Below are 23,315 nucleotides of genomic sequence, written 5' to 3' on the forward strand. Positions count from 1 at the left end.
AGGTTGAACGGGCTCCTAAGCTTGCAGCCATTCCACCTGTCCATTTCCATGTCTCAGTAAGCAGATCAGACAAGGTAGTTGGGGAAGAGCTAAAGTTATCCCTTATGTCTCCAAGTGCACTCGGCTAAAAATACTTCAAGAGTTCCCAGGAATTTTCACCAGTCCCTTTGGAGTAGGATTACAGGGAGACATGCTGTTTTGGTTAGAATGATTTGATACTAAATATCCAAAACCCACACAAGCTAGCTAAAGGGAAAGGGGGAACATGATCATAAGGATACAGGGATGTGTTCTGGAAGCCTGTCGTAACTCTTTCTGCTTCCACTTCTCTTTCCATATCGCTTTCCTTCTTTCCCCTCTGCACATTCCACTGTCCATTTTGCAGAACAGGCTGCCCCACAACTCCCGCGTTAGGGTAATCTCAGTTCCAGCCTTGTAGACAACAGCTGGTGGAATCCTGATTCAAAGCATAGAGAAAGAGTCAGTAAAATATATACTTAGTACCTGCCAAGCAAGATTTTAAGCACAAGATAAGGCAGTGAATAAAATAGGGAAAACAAACAAACAAGGAAAAACCCCTGCCCTTGTGGCATGTCCCTTCCAGTGAGATTCTGATTGGTCCATCTTGGATCAGCTGACCTGTCTCCTGACCAATCATCTGTAGTCGGGGTGGGGTCACAGTGTATCCATGTGGCTGCTGGAGGCCCATCCCTAGACTGTGCTTGGGAGTGGATTCCAGGGCTCTCTGTCCTTGAAGCCATGGGGCCAGAAGATCTCAATATGCAGTCAAGCTGGTTCTAGCAGTGTTTCCAGCAGCTCCGCAGTGGTGGCTGCCTGCTGGCCGTCTCTCTCAGACAGCCCCTACCTCACCAGCTTTGCTGGGTTTGACACATGCTGTCCTTTGTCCCACCCCCACCCCACAACCCCCACCCTTTGTGTTGCATGAAGTCAAATCTTATTTCCCCCTTTGCTTTTTGTCCTTCTGTCCCTCTGGAAGTTGGACCTCATCTCTTCTTCCTGAGGTGACCCTTTTTAGGGGAGTGCAGGGAAGTGTCACCCTGCCCTGGTGCAGGCAGCGAGCTGAGGCAGAGCTGGGCAATGACAGCATCGAGACAGGACAGGACTATACCTGAGCCGTCGTCCACCCAGATGGTCGCCTCTGCGGCAGTGATGCTGCTTTGTTAGGCTGGGCCTGGCTGAGGGAGCCCAGCATCTTAGCTGAAGGGGGCCTTGTCAGAGTGAGCCTCATCCTTCCTTGTCTGGCAGGCTGGGGTCAAAGATGACCTGGGAATTTAGGGCCCTTCCTCCCTTGCTTCTTGTCTGATGTCTCCAGTGATGCCAGCTGCTTCTTTTCAACTGGCTGGGTTCTAGGCCTCCCTGCCTCCCTGCCATTTCTATTTCCTTTTTTTCTTTCTTTCCTTTTTTCCTTTTTTTTTTTTTTTTTTTTTTGAACATGAGCCACTGTGCTTTCAGTAATGGAATAGATTATGTCAGATGCTGTGTTTGCTGAACTCCTCACTGCTTCAGGGTCCAATGCCAACTTGATTTATATGGGAATGGAGCTTATAGTGCAGAATCACCTGGAGAGGTTTCTCTGGGATCTCTGGATTCTGTCAGTTGAGAAGCATGGCATTGTGTCTTTTCCTAGTGGTTAACAGCCTGAATGTCTGAGTCAGGGAAGCCAGGGAACCATCTGGCAGAAGCCACTTTCTATGAGTAACCCTATGCCTTGGTGCCTCAGTTTCCTCATTTGAAATGAGGTTGATAATGGTTTCCTCGTGGCATCACTGTGAGTCAAAATCAAGAGATTGTATGTAAAGTGCTTATCAGGGTTCTTGACACATAGTAAGGACCTAATACACAGCAGCCTTGTTCGTATATTGGCTACACCCCTTCTTGAACTCCATCCCGCAACATAATCTCCAGTGCCATAGTGACAGTGTGCTGAAACTAGGCTGTGGAGGCAAGCAGATCTCCAAAGATGTGACAGTCAAACACATACACACACACACACACACACACACAAACACATGCACACACACCCATCCTGGGGTTGTTATGAGGTGAAATGAGATAACATGCATAAACGTAATAAGCATGTATAAGTGCTTTACACATATTACTCATTTAATCCTTACAGTAACTCTTAAGAGGTAGGTACTCTGTTTATGTGCATTTTACACATGGGGAAACTGAGGCATTAACAGAGTCTTAAGAAACTTGTTCAAGGTCATAGCTAGTAAATGGACAAAGCAGGAAGTGGATTGAGTAGGCATTCCTCGGCACTGAGACAACCACAATCCTCTACCATATGATCACGAGTGCCTGGCACCTAGTAGCAGTTCATAAAAACATGAATTACACTTTTACACATTGCAGACGTATAAATGACAGGGCTACAAAGCAGAGTGGATGTTTGGGACCATATCTGTGCAAATCTTTAGGGAATAAAGCCAAGCCAATGGTTTCACCAAATAAGGTTACTTGTGCCTATGGGTGCCAGGTGTTCTCCTGGGGGCTTGGCACGTGTAATTGCAAATTAATTCTGACAACCACCATGTGTCATAGATGAATAGGCCCTAGCAGTTCACATGAATTATGTCCGCTCGTAGCTCTGAGGTTTCCGATAGCACATGAGGCCTGAAAACTACTTTTTCTGAAGAACTTGGAGGAAAAGTGACTTTTGTGGCTGGCCCCAACCAAACAGCAAACAGGATGTGCAAGAATTTGGGAGGACAACTTCGTCATGGCCAAATTTCCAGCCTTATATTCCACTGGTCCAGAAAAATATATGCACAGAGTAAAAAAAAAAGTCTCCAAGCTGAGAACTTGGAGGTGTCAGTCAGGGGTCTGGTAGGAAACAGATGGCATGCTCAAATTAGGCGATTAGAAGGGAGTTTAGTAAAGGGGCAATTTACAGAGGTGTGGACAAAGTGTGGGGGGACCACAAGGGATAATGCAGTTCCTTAGGGCTGGTGATAGCCAAGGGCTGTCACCACCCTGGGCCTGTAGGGAAAGGTGACTTGAACCCTGGGACAGAGAGTACTGGGTGGAGAGAACCACTAGCCAGAGCTGTGTCCTTCGGTCAAGGATCTCAGTTGACCTATGGTGACCTGGAAAGGTGGAAGCAAGGGAATAAATACCCCATCCTCACTGTCCTCCTTCCTTCCCATCTCCTGCCCAGGCTCCCCATTTTTTGAGGACATCCAGCATAGCAAAGCTGCTCCACTGATGCAGTCCACCAAGACCAGCCTTCCGGGGCACGTGGCAGGGTGGGGAAGGGTGGAGTGTGAGTTTGGATGGGCAAAGGGAATATTCTGGTAACCTGGTTCTCAGGTGGAACCACAAAGAGGCTGCTGTTCTCCCCTGGGTATGGAGATCTGAAGACAAAGAGAAGTTTGGAATCTTAGAGATGGACTTGCTGGAGAGAGGTGGGGCATTGACTGGACTTGGGCTGGACAAGTGGAAGCCTCTGTGCACTTTGGATGGGGTCTGTAACCAATTCTAAGTTGTATTGAATATTGAATCTAATATTTCTCTATGTCTAAACTATTAAATGAAGGAAATAGCCAAAGAGGACTTCGCCAACTCAGAAATGTCTGACTGCAAACTCCTTGTCCTTCAAACACACCTTAAATTTCACTTCTTCTGAGATGCCTTCCCTGATGTTTGGATATGTCTGTCCCACTGTCTAAAATATAGACCCCACAATGACATGTTTTATTCATTTCTATATACCTAGAACCTAGAAGTCTTGATGTGTTGTAGGATATCAGTAAATATTTGTTAAATTTTATGTCTCCAGTAGTCCCCAGTAGATTCCAACTCAGTGGACATTTCTTAAGCTCTCACTATTGTCAGGGAATTTTCATATCACTTCTCTGATTTAATATTCTCAACAAATCTGGTTGCATTATCCTCATTTATACACATGAGGAAACTGAGGCTTAGAGAGATGAAGGTGGCAGAGCCTCAGGCTTTTTCATTTCCTGCTCAGAAGCTGTCCCTTGATTGGTCATTTAGCAGTTACTTCATGCATATGCATGAGCTGACTGCATGAATGAGCCCAGTGGGGCCTCTTTGTGTGTGTGTGTCTGTGTGTGTGTGTGTGTGTGTGTGTGTGTGTGTGATTTGTGAAGCTCCAAATGTATCCTGATGGTGCTGGCCTGCTCACAGAGCTCGTCCAGCTTCGATGGTTGCTGCCAACGGACACATTCACAGATACTCTCCCCATAAAGGCTACCTAAAACCCATCGTGGAATCAGGTTTGTCCTATGCTGCCCCTGCACTTGGCTCTAAATTGGACGGATGGACCTGGCTTTCTAATACTGCGCTTGATCCAGTTGATTCAGAACACACATATTTCTCACAATTTCTACTGCTGAATAGTGAAAACATAAAATTGTCAAGCACCTACCCTTTAGTTGTTCTACCATGAAGTTGCCAAAATTCTAATTGGCCAATGAAATCTACCTGTCTTAGAAGAGCCCCAACACGTCCCCACTTACCAAAAAGAGAGCAAAAGCTAAAAGCTGATCTTTATGATCAATATTCCATATGCCCTGAACTTGCATTTAGGGCTCTGGGTTAGTCTTCACAATGGCCCTGAAGATGGGAACTATTGTTAGCTGTATTTTATAGCTGATAGGCCTGAGGCTTTATTGGGGAGGCTGGAGGAGAGGAACTTGCTCAAAGTCACACAGCTTAGAAGTGGCCCAGCTGGGGCTGAGGGCAGATCTGGACACCATGGCTCTTGCCCATGGACAGGACAAGCTCCAGGGTGTTCTCTGCTGCTTCCAAGCTCCCTGGCCCCAACCACAGTGAGAATCACCTCGATTCCTTCTCATCACCTTCTGCCCTATTTTACTGAGGATTCAGGGTGGATTCGGATCTGGCCTAAAAAACATCTCCCTGACCCCTCAGAGAAAGACAGAACTGTGTTTCCAGAGTTGCTCTGTGGAACCCAAGGTATTTTCATGACACGCATTTCTCCTTCCCGCAGCCCTCAGGACAATTTATCTGCGTCTTCATAGGTCCTCATCCCATTCTACCTGGTTTATTTCTGCCTGTCTCCTATCAGGGAGCTGCTCAATGGCAGGGTCAGAGTTGGATTCGGCTGTCTCCTTTCAAGACCAAAGTCTCAATGTCCAGCAGATATTTATTGGGCACAGATTGTGTGCCAGGCACCGTGTCAGACACTTTCACAGCTGTGGCCACGTTTCCTCTCCATGCAACCTGATGGAGTGGATTGTGTGATCAGCCCACTTTACAGATGAAGAAAACTGAGGCTGGGAGGGGAGAAAGAACTTGTCCAAGACCCCAGAGCTAATAAATGGTAGAGATGGGCTCTGTGCACCTGCCTGTTTGGCCCCACTACCCGTGATCTTTCTGCAGCATTGCAGCTGCTGAGTAGGAGCTCAAGCAATGGTTGAATGAAAAAGGAAGGAATGGAGGGAGGAGGAGAAGGAGGAATAATGAAAATATTTCAGACAGGAAAATAATGAGAAGCAGTCAATATCTCTAAGCAGTAAAATGCTGAGAAATTAGAGAAATGAATCTAGGACTCTAACTTCCTCTCTTCCAAGATCACAAAAAGAAAGCCACGCACCTGAGATATGACAAAGAGAAACTGGGAAGCAGGTTTAATTTCCACCTTCAGAGTGGCTCTTTCCCTAGGCTTTCTGTGGGAATGGAAATGCTCAGTTGGCAGTCACAACAACTGATTGTGCTGTTTAGCATGTGTACTCAACATGCAAACAGTTATATTCTTTTCAACTAACTTGGACATTTACATATGCAGTGTATGTATATACATACATGTGCAGTGATGTTAGAAAAGTCACTGCCTTTGGAATGGATTGCCCAAGGTGCAAATTCCAAGTCTGTTGTTTTCTAGCTGCCCAATTTGTGTAAAACCTTTTCTCTGTCTTAATCTCAGTTTTCTCATCTGTACTATGGGCATGACATGGTCCCTCATTTCACAGGGGGTTAGGTAAATCAAATTAAGTAAAGTGGCAGATATAAGCACCCAAAAAGGACTTAGTTAATTTTTTTTTTCCTTGTCATTCTGTCTAACTAATTCATTTTAAATGCGAAAATGCAAAGTAGTCCCCTCTTTACCAGCTCCAATTCGCCACCTGGGGTTAGCACACAGAGGCAGGTCATATTAGCAGGAAATACCACGGGCTCTGGGGCCAGACTGCTGGGATTTAAACCTGGCTTTGCCATTTCCCAGCTGGGTGACCGGTGGCAACATATTTAACCTCCCTATGCCTCAGTTTTCTCACCTGTAAAATGGGAATATTTATAGCAGATCCCTCTTAGAGTTCTCGAGAAATGTACAGACTCTCAGGGCCCCTCCTGGCAAGCAACAAGTGTTGAGACAACGTGAGCTGTTAAGTATTATCACTGTTGCCATGTGCTGAGTGTTTTCTTATGGCTGCATTTAAACTGTCACATTGCCCTCTCCCCTCCCTCCTATGTTTCCCAACTGCTGAGATGGAGGACCCAGATCTGCAGGGCAGGAAGGCATTACTTAAGCGAGGAGACAGCCTCATCGTCTTTCAATGAATCGTCTTTCAATGATGTCAGAAGGGCTCCTTATCAATAATTGAACAGTTTTTCCAGGAACCCAATCTAGAGAGTGCAGCACCCTGGCTGCAGCAGGGCCTGGCTGGCTGGCGTTCCCGGAAGGCTCTAGCAGACAGAGGATTGTTATCTTAGTGGGGGGACCTGCCTGCCCTGTGGGTGGAGGGGTCTGCTTGCTGCCAGAAGGGCTGCTGCTGCAGGGAAGGACTGAGGTGCAAGCATCAGAGCAGGGTTCTTGATCTTCCCCAGGTCCTGCCTTCACAGTCCTGTTCCAACCTTCCTGACAATGGCTGGCCCCACTTGTCACCTGGCGTGCTCCAGCCAGGGGCCCCGAAGTCATCCCGAACCCCTTCTTCTCCCTCACTGCTCACTTTCAAGCTACTGATGAATCTGGAGGATTTTGTTTTTCGCCATATCCCAAACCTGCCCCATTCTTCCAGTCTCATGACCACTGGTCCAGACTTACCTGGCAAATACAGCAGGTATTTATTTACTAGCTTCCCTGATCCCCACCCCATACCACCACCTCCCTACCCCACAACACACACACACACACACACACACACACAGCTCAGAGTAATCTCTATGAATGCAAATCTGGTCATGCCACCTCCATCCCTGCCTAAAACTTGTAATGCCTTTCTGTTGCTCTTCGGAAAAAAAATTCAGCTCCTCCACACCATAATCAGGACCCAGAATCAATCCCAGTGGCCAGCCTCTGTTCACCTTCAGCCTGGGCCCTTCTCCCCTCACCCATGACCTTCCAGCCACACTGCCCATCCATCAGTCCATGGAATGCGCTAAACTATTTCTCACCTCCATGTCCCTGCCTTTCTTGTTCCCTACTCTTGGAATGCTGTAGTCAGGGTCTTTCCAGGTCTGGCTCCTACTTATCATGCAGATAACGTACCCCCCTCAGAGAAGCCCTCCCCAACCCTCCCATCGAGAGCAGTTACCCCACACCCTCAGCCTGTACTCCCTGCCAAACCCCTGATTCTTTCCATCATGGTACTCATCATGCCCAGAAAGATTTTGTCAGCCCATTGGTTTCCTTGTTTAGAATCTATCTCTCCCACTAGAAGTGAGCCCCATTGGAAGTCAGATCCTGTCCGCCTTGCTTACACCTGTATCCTCAGGTCCTCAAATAGCACCCGGTACCTGGCTGGTGCACAGTAAATATTTGTTAAATGGATGGATGGAAGCCAGAAGGCTGTGTGATGGAATAGGGTGAGTGCTGAACTCAGTCAAGACTTGTGGGTTGGAGCAGCAGCTTTGTTACCTGCTCTCTGGGTGCCGTTGGACAAATTGTTGTACCTCTCTGAAGCCGCAATGAGAGTCAGGAGACTTGGAGTCTAGCCTCGACTCCGCCACTTCCTGGCTGTGTGAGCTTGGGCAGCTCATATTAGCTCTCTGAGCCTCTTTTTCCTTATCTGTCAAATGGAACTACCTACCATAGGTGAGTTGGCAAAAGGCCATGAGATGAAGTGTATGGAATCTTTGAATGTAGACGGTCAGAGTCTGGCACATTCTGAGGGTGATGAGAGAGAACTGTGGGGACTGTACTAAGTGGGGAGGGCAGATACTGCATTTACCTCACAATAACCACAGCCAGAGGAGCCAAAAGGTTTCCATCCAGCAAGAAGCATGTTTAGATGGCACCCAGTTAGATGGTGTCTGGTTAGATGGTCCCTGATTAGATGGTACCTGGTTAGATGGCATCTGGTTGCCTGACACTCAACTTCCAAGGAACGAAACTAAAGCAACAACCACCAAAGTGTTTGCTTCCTCCTTTCAGGGAAGGAGAGCCCCCTGGAGACTTCACTGAGTTTCCTTTTAGGAAAGGGCTGCCAGGGAGCTCAGAGATATCTTGGACACTTAACCATAGGCTTTTCTCTTGCACTGCAACTGTCCATTATGCAAACTGGAAAATTGTATGCCAATGGATTATTTATAGTATACAATTGGCCTTACAGGATCCCCCAAGGGAACTGGAAGGGTGGTAGGTCAAAGACTTTGGAGTTGTAACGTTTGCTTGGTTTTGAGAGAATTTATCATCGCACTGGCTGGAAAAGATTATAAAGAGGATAAAAAAAAATGTAAGATGCTTTGCAGTTATGTCAGTCTGGTGATGATAAGGAGGGCTCCTTGTGATCCCACACTGCAGGAGCTTGGTGACATTTAGGTTTTATGGCTATGAATTCCTGGTTATAAAAACACCTTTACTGTTGGGATGCCGGTAGCAAACATTATTTTGTTATTGTGACTCTCTAAAACTCTCTAGCCCGAACTTGCTCTTTGCTCCCGTTGAAGCAATTTATTTTGTAATCGTGACCTAGAACTCAGGGTTGCTCTGGCATCAAAGTGAGAAAGTGCCATCGATCCTTAGCAAATCTGCTTCTGCCTGCTAGCCAGGATGCTGTTTTTTCTTTTCCCTTTGAAACAAAAATAATGTGGGTAAGGCATATTATCCAGAACCTGGCATATAGTAAATGCTCTATATATTTAGCTGTTATTATTCCTACCCCTATTGTATTAACAGCAGTGTGTAGAAATACGCTCTGTTGTAAATCGCCTCAGATCACTTTTTTGGAAAGAAGTGAATTTGGTTCCAGTGCCAGGTGACTCTTTACCTGGGTCACCCATATCTGCCAGATGATACCTGGCCTTTTCTCACTCCTAAAGCAGATCTGGTTAAGAAGCCCCCTGTCGGATTGAGGAGGAAACTCATACGCAGTAAGCACCTGGATGGCACCTCCCAACACCTTATCCTATCTAAGCCTCACGCCAATCTTGGGAGCTAGGGCTTATTTACCCAAATGAATGAATAGAGAAACTGAGGTCTATCTGCAGATAGGCAACTCAGGAATTCATGAGAGGAATATAGCTAGAAAGTGACCGGGCTGCACTCGGCAGATGAACTCACTACCCTTCCCTCTATGTGGGACCTGACACGCAGGGTGTAAATCTCCCTGACAACACAAGACATGAATCCTGGGGATGAACCTGGACCCGGCATCATGGGATTGAGAACATCTTCTTGAGAGATTTCAAACAGAGTCAAGAAGTCACTCTGGAGGGTATTCTTATGCGCTATATAGATATCCCTTTTTAGGTTTTCGTGTGTTGGAATGGCTAGAGGGAAATGCTAGAGGTTGTCAAACTGCAGCCCAGTGACCTTGATTCTTGAAGACGATTTTATAACTATGTAGCTTGCACAGTGTGACTGTGTGACTGTGAAAACCTTGTGGCTTGCGCTCCCTTTATCCGGTGTATGGGCAAAGGAGCAGAAAAATGGGGACAAAGATTAGTGAAGAATAGGGTGGGATGGAGGGGATGGAAAGTTTTGGTTGTTCTTTTTTGCTTTTATTTTTATTTTGGAGTAAGGAAGAGGTTTGGGAATTGATTCTGGTGATGAACACACAGCTGGATGGTGGTGCTGTGAATAATTGATTATACACTGCGGATGACTGTAGGGTGTGTGACTATATCTCAATAAAACCATATTTAGAAAAGTAAATGAACAATGGGTGGGGAGGGGAATGGGATGTTTTGGATGTTCTTTTTTATTTTAATTTTAATTTTATTTTTTGGAGTAAGGAAAGTGTTCAAGGATTGATTGTGGTGATGGGTGCACAGCTATATGACGATACTCTGAACAACTGTGCACTTAAGGAGATTGTGTGTTATGTGAATACATCTCAATAAAGTTGCATTAATAAAAAAAAGAAAGTGACTGGGCTGGATTTGCACCTGATCTTTGTGACTTTAAAGACTTTACATGTTTCCACAGTCTAGAATCAGTTCTCAGGCCTCAGAAATTTCATTAGCGGCCTGCATGAAAGTTGGAGGCAGCGAAGTTTACTCCTGTTTAAAAAGTGGCATCCTAAGTCCATTATTTTCCAGTGTTCATACCCCATTTTGTGGGCAGCCCTGCACCAAGACTCTGACTTCTCTGCCTTAGCTGGTCAGGCCCATCATCAGTAACCCAACCTATAATCCTAGCAAATCCTGTTAAAGTTATGGGCTGTCAGGGCTGTTTAAATATTTCATGGTGGCCTGGAAGGACGCAGAGGAGAAGATTGCTCTGCACTGGGGGAAGGCAAGGCAGCTAATGGCTCAGCTACAGGCTCCAGATGTCCAGGGGCTGGGGATAGATGGCCCGTTGGAGAAAGCGAGCAGACGATGGATGCTTCAGAGCCAGCAGCTGGCTAAGGATGAGGTTGTCTGTTTGTAAGGGGACACATTTTCAAGGGCTTGCTTTAGCTGGGCCCTCAAACCTGGATTCGAGGGAAGGCTGCTTTCATGTTATCACAACCCTGACATCAACCCTTGCATGGTCTTTAAAGAAACAAACACACACATCCCTGAGGAGGTTGGTTCAGCACCCCAGTCAGCACATGGGTGAGTTGAGGCTCTTGGTCACCCAGGAGGTAGTCACAATACTAGGTTTTGATCTCTCTTCTCTCTGTCTCCATGTAAGAGAAGTAACAGATTATTGAAAAGGTTCTTTTCCATCTTTTTCCCTTACTGCCTGTGGCCAGATCACTTTTCCTGACAGAACCTTGATTTCTCTCTTCTGAGGAGCTCCTGGGTGTGCTGATTTAGATATATTGTGTCCGCCAGAAGAGCCATGTTCTTTAATGCAGTATTGTTGGGCCAGACTTATTAGTCTTGATTAGGGTGTGACTTTTGATTAGGTTGCTTCCATGGAGATGTGACTTGCCTAACTGTAAGTGAGACATTTTGATTAGATATTTCCATGGAGTTGTGGCCCTACTCATTGAGTATAGGTCTTAATTATATCACTGGAGTCTTTTAGGAGGAACAGGAGTGGACAGAGATCCTTAGAGATGTTTGAAGATGCAGACAGAAGGATGTTTGGAGATGCTAAGCTAAGAGATGAAGCCCAGAGTTTGCCCTGGAGAAGCCAAGAGAGGACCCCCAGATGCGTAAAGAGAAAACAAACACCTCAGGAAAACCAAGCAGAGAGCTGAGAGAAACTAAGAGAGCCAGAAGCCCAGAGACATTTTGGAGAAAGCCATTTTGAAACCAGAACCTGAGAGAAAAGGACCAGCAGACACCAGATATGTGCCCTCCCAGCTGACAAGTGTTCCAGACCCATTGGCCTTTCCTCAGTGAAGATATCCTCTTGTTGAATCTTAGTTTGGACAACTTTTATGGCCTTAGAACTTAGAAATTTGTAACCTAATAAATCCCCTTTATAAAACCAATCCATTTCTAGTATTTTGCATAATGGCAGCATTAACAAACCAGAACACACAGCCAACATGGCTTTCTTTTCCCCAGCAGCAGATGAGGTGGAGAAGGCAGGGAGGTGGACCAGAGGGCTGATAAGGCCATTCCCATCCCAGGGCCAGGATCTCTGCCTAGAGAACGCAGTCATCCATCCTGGGCAGAGAAAGGAGCTACAGACCAGGATGCAGTTTATTTGTTGGTTGTCTGTATTTTGAAGAGTTCACCTGAAAAATGAGAATGCTAATGATCAGGAGGAAATGCTGGAGAGGTTAATTGACTGGAAGCTGCCCCCTGTGCAATATGGAGTTGATCACTGCCTGGGAAATGAGAGCCTGAACCTGAACAGAGGGAGTTGAAGCGTTACAAAAGGTGGTGTAGAGCCAGGTTGGAAGGGCCTGGGTTTGAAATGCCAGCTCACCACCTTCTCATTCACTCAGTGATGACTTATTGTGTGTCTACTCTATGCCAGGCACAAGCTAGGTCCTGGGGATATGTGGTGAATAAGACAGACAAGGCCCTACCCTCTTGGGGCCTCTGTTCTGGTGCGGAGGAGGAAGAGGGTGCTGTCACTAAGCAAGAGCAGTGTCATGAGTCCCAGAGGCTCTGCAGCACATAGAACTGGGTGTAGCAGAGCGATGGGCAGGAGGCACTTCCACCAGGGAGGAGTGGGGTGGCCTCTGAGGGGGGCATCTCTGAGCTGCACATGAAGGATGAGGTGGAGCCAGTCACAGAGAGAAATAGCAGGAGAAAAAGCCCTGAGCCTGTACACACCCCAGGAGGCCTTCAGCTGGAAGGAAGAAAAAACCCAAAAACAAGGTGGCTAACATGCTAAGGAAATCCATGATCTCACTGAGCAGGGAGCTCTGAAGCAGAAGGGCGAAAGCAGGGAGGATACAGTGTTATCCAAACAAGTCTTCAGGGTCTGGGTTCCTTTTTTGTCACTATTCTGCCAACTTCTTCACCCCAGGCTGGATCTCCTCCTCCACCCCAGGCTGGATCTCTTTCTCTACCCCAGGCTGGATATCCTTCTCCACCCCCAGCTGGATCTCCTTCATCTGAGGCTGTATCTCCTCCTTCATTCCAGACTGGATCTCCTCCTTTACCCCAGGCTAGTTCCCCACATGGTCTCAAGATGCTGTCTGAAGTTCCAGGCACATCCAGACCTAACAGTGTCTAGGGGAAGGAAGGACACTTCCCTGTGTCTTTTTTAAAAGAGGAAGCTTTACCCAGAAGTCCCCCAACACACTTCTCCTCAGACCAGAACTGAATCACAGGCTGTGTCAAGGGTCCCCAAGACCATCCTCTTGTTCAATGACACACTAGAAGGACTCACAGGACTCATCATATGGCCATCCTCAAGGCAATGATTTACTACAGCAATAGAATACAAAGCACAGTCAGCAAAGGGAAAAGGCAGAAGGGGTGAAGTCCTGGGGAAACCAGGCACAAGCTCCCAGTGTACTCTCCAGGGGAGTCATACAAGATGTGCTTAATTCCTCAGCAATGAGTTGCAATAACACATATGAAACGGTTTCTACCAGGAACTCTCGTTAGAGACTCAGCACCAAGATTTTATTGGGAGCTGATCACATATGCACCTCACCAAATCCCAGACTTACTGAAGGAAAAGAAGGTGTTCAGCATAAATCATATTATTTGTTCAAGAAGTTTAGACACAATGAACCTGCTCCTATAAGTTCATGGTGGGAACCCTCCCAAAATCCAAGTTCCCAGCTGATCCGGGAGCAAACAGACCTTTCCAAGAACAGCAGTTCAGGCCTGCTATGTTAACTCTTTTCTGCACACAAACCCAGCCCCAAACTAATTACAAGTGAGAGAAATAGGCATATCCATGATTAGATTAAACAGAGTGGGATTTACTACAGGGATGGGATTGAATAACCTTCCCCAGTGGGTGGTCACTTCTATAAAATCAGGGCTCTATTAGCCAGGAGGAAGTGGGGAGAGTGTTTAGGGAGGTGGACAGTGTCCAGTACCAGCAGGAGCCAGCTGGTGCTTGGAGGTGCAAAGAGAAGGGAAATGTGGCAATAGCAAGGTGTGCTAGGAGGAGGAGAGGTCAGGGACGGTGGGCAGGGGACCCTCGATGCACTTTTAAACAGGCCGAGTTACTCATCCGTGAGCAATGAAGACATCAATAATGTACTTCATCAAATATAAAAAAATCCAAACACTAAAATACACACCATTATTTTATGTGTCACTAGAGAATAACCACTGTCAATTAAATTACAATGTGCCATTGATTGTAAAATATACCCTGATTTCTGAGATGTTAACATGTGAAAACAAATCCATGTCTTAGAACCATTGAACGTTCGTCGTACCAACTTCTGGGGCAGAGGCAGAACGGAAATTAAAACCCAGGCCCTCTGTTTCTATTCCCATGTTGTTTGATTTTTTGTTCTGGTCTGGTGATAACATTTCTGTGGGGTTTGTTATGGTCATATCTTAAGAGTGGGGCCAAGAAATTTGGCTCAAATGTTGGGGTGGAAAAAGCCCATAGCATAGAGTAAAAACAGTTTGTATTTGAATATGTCTTGGGGCATCTGGCTGTGATGGGATCTTGGACAAAGCACTTGCCATCATCCCTGAGCCTGTTCCCTTTTCTGCTTTTTGATTGCTATAAGGGTTTGCTGAAGCCATGTTCATGAGCCTTCTATCACATTACTTTACACATAGTAGGTGCTCAATAAGTTCCCTTCCTTTCTCTTGCAACTGGGGAATGATTTGAACACAGTTCTTCAGAGATAAACAGAACCATAGTCTCAACTTCCCTTAGAAACCATTCACCATAATCAATCTCCATCTTGCATTTTGCCTTTGAAACAACAGTCCCTAGAAAAAGATGTTACTTTGGACCACTCTGGACTGTGGCTGAATCACCTCTCACCAAATTATTGCATGCCAATGCTATTTCAGTTACAGTTACTACCAGGTACTAAATGTTTTGAATTAATTGGCTTCTATTTGCCTTCCTGTACATGTGCCTTGGTGCCTTTTTAAGGGAAAGATTGACTAGAGGGATCCTTCCTGAATTCTGGCAGCCCCTGATTTGACTTTGAGTTAATTATCTCTAATATGCTGTACAATTCCCTCTGTACCTTTCATGACATGGAGTTGAGTAATAATTTTTCCACCTCTATCATTTGAGACTTTTTTTTAGAAAATGAAAATTAGTATGTGTGAGCCTCATATAAAAATTCATTCCGTCAGTCAAACGTTCATCCACAAATGTTTATTGATGACATGCCCCTGTGCCAAGCATTGCGTTAGCTGCCTTGTAACTCATCACCAAGTTAAATTCTCACAAGTCTAACATGCCAATATTCTTATCCCCATTTGGCAAAGGAGAAAACTAAGTTTGGGGTGGAGAATAATTTGCTGTACTGGTTATTCCCCACTAAGTTATCCTCTCTTTGCCTTCTCTGTACCCTGACTCCTTTGCCCTCTGAGCTTCCTGATGACTTTAGTCAACGGAAGTCACAAGCAGGGAATGCGGGAGGTTGAAGTCTTTCTTCCCACACTACCTGCTTGGGTGTCACATCTCGGGCAGAGCTATGACCTTCTATGATGGCAACTTCTAATAGACTCCCATAACACCCTTTATTCCCCTTGTCCCCTTAACCTTGTAGGTGTCCCAGCGTGCTTCCATTGTTAGTCTCTGTGTGTTTCACCATTCCTTTGCTTGTTCTCTAACTCCTCAGCACTTGTTGGTGTGGTCCCTTCCACTAAGTATCTTCATTGGAACCATCTCAGGTGAATGGTGTTCCCTCCAGGACCCTGCCTGTTGCACCTGTCTGAGACCATGCTGCTGATAAGTAAGTGGTGGTTCTGGGATTCCGCATTCTACATCTGTCTACCATCTACATCATTCTGCCCTCTTGCCCATTATCTTTTCTTAAATTCAATTTTATTGAGATATATTCACATACCATATAATCATCCAAAGTGTATGATCAGTTGTTCACAGTACCATCATATAGTTGTGCATTCATCACCACAATCAATTTTTGAACATTTTCATTACTCCAAAAAAAAGAATAAAAATAAAATAAAAAAGAATACCCAAAACATCTCATCCCCTCCTATCCCTCCCTATTGATCATTTAATTTTTGTCCCCATTTTTCTACTTATCTGATCATAAATTGGATAAAGGGAGTGGGAGCCACAAAGTTTTCACAATCACACAGTCACACAGTGAAAGCTATATAGTTATACAATTGTCCTCAAGAATCAAGGCTACTGGGTTGCAGTTCAACTGTTTCAGGTATTTCCTTCTAGCTATTCCAATACACTAAAAACTAAAAAGGGCCGTCTATATAATGCATAAGAATAACCTCCAGAATGATCTCTCGACTCCATTTGAAATCTCTCAGCCACTGGAACTTTATTTTGTTTCATTTTTCTTCCCCTTTTTGGTCAGGAAGGCTTTCTCAATCCCATGATGCCAGGGTCAAGCTCATCCCAGGAGTCATGCCCCACATTGCCAGGGAGATTTATACCCCTGGGAGTCATGTTCCATGCAGGCGGGAGGGCAGAGAGTTTACCTGATGAATGGGTTTAGAGAGGGAGGCCACATCTGAGCAACAAAAGAGGTTCTCTGGGGGACACTCTTAGGCACAATTAGAAGTAGGCTCAGCCTCTCCTTTGTAGTAACAAGCTTCAGAAGTTACCCATTATCTTGACAATCTCCTTTTTAGTAGACAAGATAGGGAGCTATGTTTTATCATCAAATTGCCCCTAAATTTTTGATAGGACACATAGAAAAGGCCAGTCCTTTTTAGAATCAAGTGAGAGCTCAGGTGTTTTTCTTCCAAACTTCCATTCAAATTCACCCAGTTGAAATCAATCACCTAATTTCTTTTGAAAGACTCTGGTCCAGTCATAGACCCAATGGCTATTGCAGGGAGTTATCAACGAAGACTGGGGATGAATGTGGTGGGGGTCAAATAGCCACATAGCTTTTGGTTTAGCAAAAAGATTTAAGTAAAGGAAAAGTTTAGATGTTCAAGGACAATCTTTTCTAAAATATCACATGTAATATTGTTTCAGAGCAAAACAATGTTTAAAACACTTGCTCACTTCAATTAATGTTTCCATTTGTAGTTACTGGGATGGTGAATGGTAGAGACTCGGAGAAGTGGGCAACTGGATAACACATCCTTTTCATAGAACTAACAGGACCCACTGATGCATTTGCTGTGTGTGTATCTGTGTGTGTGTGTTGTGGGCAGGGGATGATAGTAGGTTTTTTTTCTTTTCTTGTTTTTGTTTTTTCAGAGTAACATTTATTGATCTGCCTCAGTCCATGCAATATGCAAGAGCAGAAGACTGCAAGGATAGAGAGTACCTTGGGACAAGGCAAAAAAGGGGTTGGGAGGAAGAGAGGATTTGGAGATGCATTCTACAAAGATGGAAGAATCCTTCCTTCCTTCTTCCCCTGTTTTTTTTCCCCTCCCTCTTTCCATCCATTCTTCTGCAGGCTTCCTCCACTCCACCACCTTCACCCCCCTACCAACTGGCTCCCACATGTCCCATATAATAACCTGCTAAAGAAAGGTTAGGCATCAGATTGCTTTGAAGACATAAAGTAAATGGTTCAGCCAAGCAGTAGCAGAAGCCTTGAGGTTAGGGTGTGGTGAGCAGGTTGTAAGTGTGTGGACCACTTACTTACAAACTGAGAAGTCTCCAGTCTCAGCAGGTGTTCAGTGAACAAATGCAAAGCATTGGAAGAGCAGAACATCCAGGAGGAAACTGAGACAGAGGGGGAGGGATACGAAAGAGCCTTGGGATCCCACTCCATCTTCTTTTCAAGACTTCTTGATAGAGGAAAAATGTGATTCGCATTTTTTTAGCTGTGAGTTCTATTATGTGCTCCTCCAAATCATTATGACTAGGAAGAATTGTCTTAATAACATTTGAATTTCTCATATGTATTTTTTTTTGAGAGAAAAAAGAATACACGGATGTCAGAAAAATATTCAAATGGTCCCAAAAGATAAATGGGAATGCTTAGATTTCCTTTTGTCTCTGATTCTTGGTCCCATAGAGGCAACATCTATTATGGGTTTTCTTCACTTAACTGTCTTTGAAAAACAAAAAGTCAATGTCTTCTGTCGGTAGACTTCTCACTGTTCCGAATGAAAGTGCTCTAAAGTGACATGAGTTATTTCCCCCACTATGATGAAACTGTTCCCCTAGAGACTGACTAAGCCTTCCTTCTACTAGGTGACAGCACTCTCAGAGTTAACCAGGGGGGCCGGAGCACATAGCAAATGAAACCTGGAAATGCTCTGTCAGGAAATGGTCTCATCTGTAGATGTAGTTATCCCTTTTTTTACTAAAGAGGAAACTGAGACTAAATGACTTACCTAAGGTCATATATCCAGCAAGTGAGTTTCAAAAGGACTCCAAAAAGTAAGACAGATTGTGGGAAGATGGAGGAGTGGGGAGCTCCAGGAGTCAACATCTCTGCCAAAACAACTATTAAACAGGCAAGAACTGTCTGAAACAACTATTTTGAAACTCCAGAAGCCAGAAAAATACTCTACAGCATTCAGGGAAGAGTGGGAGGAAGAGGCTGATAAATTACAGTAAAGAACAATAAATTGCTCTCTCCATACAGGACAACCAGAACCCGTCTCCCACTCTCACAGCAGGCTAGGGTCAAGCCCCTGGCTAGCTTGCTGGTGACAGAAAGAGACATAAAAATCCTCTTCCCCCAAGAACAGGGATGGGCATGGCTGATCACTGATCATGGCTTTTGGTTGGCAAATTCAGATCACTGTGGGCCTGGCTTTGAGGGCAGCTATTGCTTCAACCTGCCCAGACAGGGTAAGTGGCTATGGAGACTAAAGATGCAGCACTTCCTCAGAACTGCGGGGAATGGTTAGCTGAAGGGCTGCATTTACTGGGCAGGCCAGGAAAGCTGAGCTTTGGAGAGCCATAGGAGAAGCTTTTGGTGCCCTCCTTGATCCCCTCTCCTGAGCACTTTGGAGGCAGTCTGCAGACCATTAGTGGATCCCTGGCCCTGTTTTGGCTGAGAAAGACTGACTTGGGAAAGTCCTCTTTGGTGTGCTCTCCTCCCAGAATTTGCTCTCCAGGCAAAAGTAGCTTGAGACAACAAAAGGAGTGTAAAAACCATACAGGTAGATGGTCTGAGACAAAGGTCTGCTAGCTTCCAACACCCAGGAGAGGGAGGTCTGTCTCCTGTGAAATAGAAGGGACAACTAAATTCCAGTAAACAGGAGAACTCTATGGCAAAAGCCCGGGAAAAAGTGAGGTCCAGAAAGACAGGGAAAACCCTGCACACTGCAATCACTTTGGGCAGACTTTCCAGATAAAAGGGCTGAAGCTCAAGAAAATCTCTGTCTTATCACCAGCTGGTTACAAAATCAAGAAACAGGCACCTCAGGGAATAAATCCCAGAGTTAAAATTTTTAAATGTTAAAATGTACAATGCAACAAAAAGAGTACAAGACAAGGAAACAGAAAATGCTAGTCTATCCAAAGGAAAAGGATAAAAATCCAGAAAACACTAGCAAAGAAGAAAAGAATGTGGACATACCAAACAAATCCTTTAAAAAAATGATCTTAAAAATGCTCAAGGAGATGAAGGAAAATACAGAGAAAGAACTAAAGGATATCAGGAAAACAATGAACAAGCAATATGAAAGTCTAAGTAAAGAGATAGAAATTTTTAATAAGGAACCAAACAGAACTACTGTAGTTGAAGAGCGCAGTAACTGAAATGAAAAATGCCCAGGAGGGTTTCAAGAGCTGATTGGAACTGGCAGAAGAAAGAATCAGTGAACTTGAAGACAAGACAATTTAAATGAGTCAGGTTGAGGGGCAGGAAAAAAAAAAAAAAGAAAGAGTATAAGTGAAAATAGCCTGAGACACCTCTGGAACACTGTCAAGCACACCAATATTTTCATGATGGGAGTCTAGAAGGAGAAGAAAGAGAGAAAGGGGTGAAAGGAATAGTCAAAGAAATAATCAGAGAGAACTTCCTAAACTTAGCAAAAGTTGTTAATATGCACATCCAAGAAGCCCAGAAAACACCAAACTTATGAAAAGTCCAAACATATGAAAGTAGCTAACATCCTACTTAATGGTGAAAGAAGGAAAACTTTCCATCTAAGATCATGAACAAGACAAAGATGCCCACTGTCACCTCTGTTATTCAACATTGTACTGGAAGTTCTTGCCAGAGCAGTTAGGCAATAAAAATAAATAAAAGGCATCCAAGTTGAAAAGGAAGAAGTAAAACTTTCCCTATTTGCAGATGACATGATTCTACATACAGAAAATCCTGAAAAAAAAACCACAACAAAATTCTGGAGCCAATAAATGAATTCAGCCAAGTGGCAGTGTTCAAAAATCAGTAGTGTTTCTATACAAAAGCAGTGAACAATCAGAAGAAGAAATCAAGAAAAAATTACATTCACCATAGCAACTGTGAGAATCAAATATCTAGGAATAAAGCTAACCAAGGATGGAAAGGACTTGTATACAGAAAACAACAAAACATTGCTAAAAGAAATTAAAGAAGACCTAGATAAATGGAAAGACATTACATGTCTATCGATAGGAAGACTAAATGTTGTTAAGATATCAGTACTATCCAAAGCAATTTATAGACTCAATGCAATCCAAATAAAAATTCCAACAACCTTCTTTGCAGAAATGGATGAGCCAATCATCAAATTTACATGGAAGGGTAAGGGGCCCTGAATAGCTAAAGTCATCTTGAAAAAAAGAATGAGGTTGGAGGACTCATACTCCTGATCTTAGAACTTATTGCAAAGCCACAGTAATCAAAACAGCATAGTACTGGTACAAGGGCAGACATAAAGATCAATGGAATCAAATTGAGAATTATGAAATTCAGCCCTCACATTTATGGCCAACTGATTTTTGACAAGGTGGCAAAGACCACCCAATCGGGAAAGAACAGTATCTTCAACAAATGGTGCTGGGAAAACTGGAAATCCCTTTGCAAAAAAAAAAAAAAAAAAAGGAGGATCCCTACCTCATACCATATACAAAAATCAACTCAAAATGGATCACAGACCTACATTTAAGAGTTAGAACTATCAAACTCCTAGAAGAAAATGTAGGGAAGCATCTTCAAGACCTTGTATTAGGCAATAGTTTCTTAGACATTATACCCAAAGCACAAGCAACAAATAAAAATATAGATAAATGGGTCATCATCAAAATTAAAAACATTTGTGCCTCAAAGGACTTTGTCATGAAAGTAAATGACAACCTACACAAAGGGAGAACATATTTGGAAACCACATTTCTGGTAAAGGTTTAATATCCAAAATATATAAAGAAATTCTTCAAATTAACAAAAAGTCAAACAACCCAATTAAAAAAATGGGCAAAAGACTTGAATAGACATTTCTCCAAAGAAGATATACAAATGGCCAGAAAGCAATGAAAAGATGCTCTATATCATTAGCCATCAGGGAAATGCAAATAAAATACACTGAGATGCCGTTTCACACCCATTAGAATGACTGCTAATTAAAAAAAAAAAGGAAAAGAAGTGTTGGAGAGGATGTGGAGAAATAGGAACACACATTCTTTGCTGGTGGCAATGCAAAATGGTGCAGCTACTATGGAAGACATTTGGGTGATTCCTCAGAAAGCTAAATATAGAATTACAATATGATCCACAATCTCATACTAGGTGTATACACCAAAGAATTGAAAGCAGGGACTCAAACATATATTTTCACACCAATATTCATAGTGGCATTATTCAGAATTGCCAAAAGATGGAAGCAACTCAAGCATCCATCATTTGATGAATGGATAAATAAAATTTTGTATATATTATATATATATAATGCAATTTTATTCAGCCATAAAAAGGAATGAAGTCCTAATACATGGACGAATATGAATGAGCTTTAAAGACATCATCTTGAATGAAATAAGACAGACACAAAAGGACAGATATTGTATGATATCACTGATTTGAAACTATTAAAATAAGCAAACTCATAGAGCCAGAATCTAGAATATATGTTACCAGGGGATAGGGGTGGGGAGAGGGAGTTGGAAGCTAAGGCTTAAAATGTACATGGTACCTATTTGGAATGATGGAAATATTATGGTGATGGATGGGAGTTATGGTAGCACAGCGTTGTGAACATAATTAACAGCAATGAAATATATATCTGGATATGGTTAAAAGGGGAGATGTCAGATTGCATGTATGGTAACAGAATAAAAAATTTTTTAAAAATCTATGGAGCTGTGCTACATAAACAGTGAACCCTAAATTAAACCATGGACCTTAATTAATAGTATAATTATAAAAATGTGCTGTCACCAGTTGTATAACAAATGTTCCACACTAATGTGAGGTGTTGGTGGTGGGGTGATGTATGGGAATCCTGTATTTTATGCATAATTGTTCTGTAAACCCACAACTTCTCTAATAAAAAAAAATTCAAAAAAAAAAAAAAAGTAAGACAGACAAATCTTACAGGTCTGGCTGGCTCTCTTCAGTATATGGAGTTGCCTTCTCACTTTTTACAAGAAGACTATTGATTTGTTTCATGGTCACCAATTCCCACATAAATAAATAAGTAAATGATTTTATCAATTGATAGATCAATAAATTCCCCACAAATATTTCTTTAGCACCCATTAGGTATCATACCCCGTATGAGTTGATTTTGGAAGATATACAAGTAATGGATAATGAATTCAAAGATGGCAGCAAATTTTTTGCCACTCCTCATTAAATAGGTGGAGTCTGTTTCTCTTCATCTTGAATCTGGGCTGGTCTGTGACTTGCTTTGACTGACAGAATGCAGCAGAAGTGATGCTGTTTGACTTCTGAATCTGGGCCTGTTGGGAGATCTGCAGTTTCTACTTTGACACCGGTGGAACACACCTTTGGGAATCTAGCCACCATACAATAAGAATCCCATATCACATGGAGAAACAACATGGAAGGGAATTGAGAAGCTCTGGTTGATAGCCTCAGCTGAGGTCCCAGCTTATAGCCAGGACTGATGACCAACTATGTGACTGAGTCATCTTGGGTGTTGTGATGGTTGGGTTCATGTGTCAACTTAGCCTAGTGATGGCACCCAGGTGTCTGGTCAAGCAAGCACTGGCCTAACCATTATTGCAAGGACATTTGTGGCTGCTTAATAAACCAGAAGGCTGGTTTATTAACTCATCAGTCAACTGGCTGCAACTGTGACTGATTATATCAACAAAGGGTGTGTCTTCCTCAATGACAGAATCTAGTCAGCTGGATTTGTCCAATCAGTTGAAGACTTTTAAGGGAGAAAGAGAGAGAACATTCACTTCCTCTTCGGCTAGCCAGCGTCTTCTGAGGAGTTCCTCGAACACTTTCATTGGAGTTGCCAGTTTGCTGCCTGCCCTACAGAATTTGAACCCATGCATCTCCACA

Source organism: Choloepus didactylus, chromosome 13 (assembly GCF_015220235.1).
Source record: "Choloepus didactylus isolate mChoDid1 chromosome 13, mChoDid1.pri, whole genome shotgun sequence".
NCBI classification, from domain to species: Eukaryota; Metazoa; Chordata; class Mammalia; order Pilosa; family Megalonychidae; genus Choloepus; species Choloepus didactylus.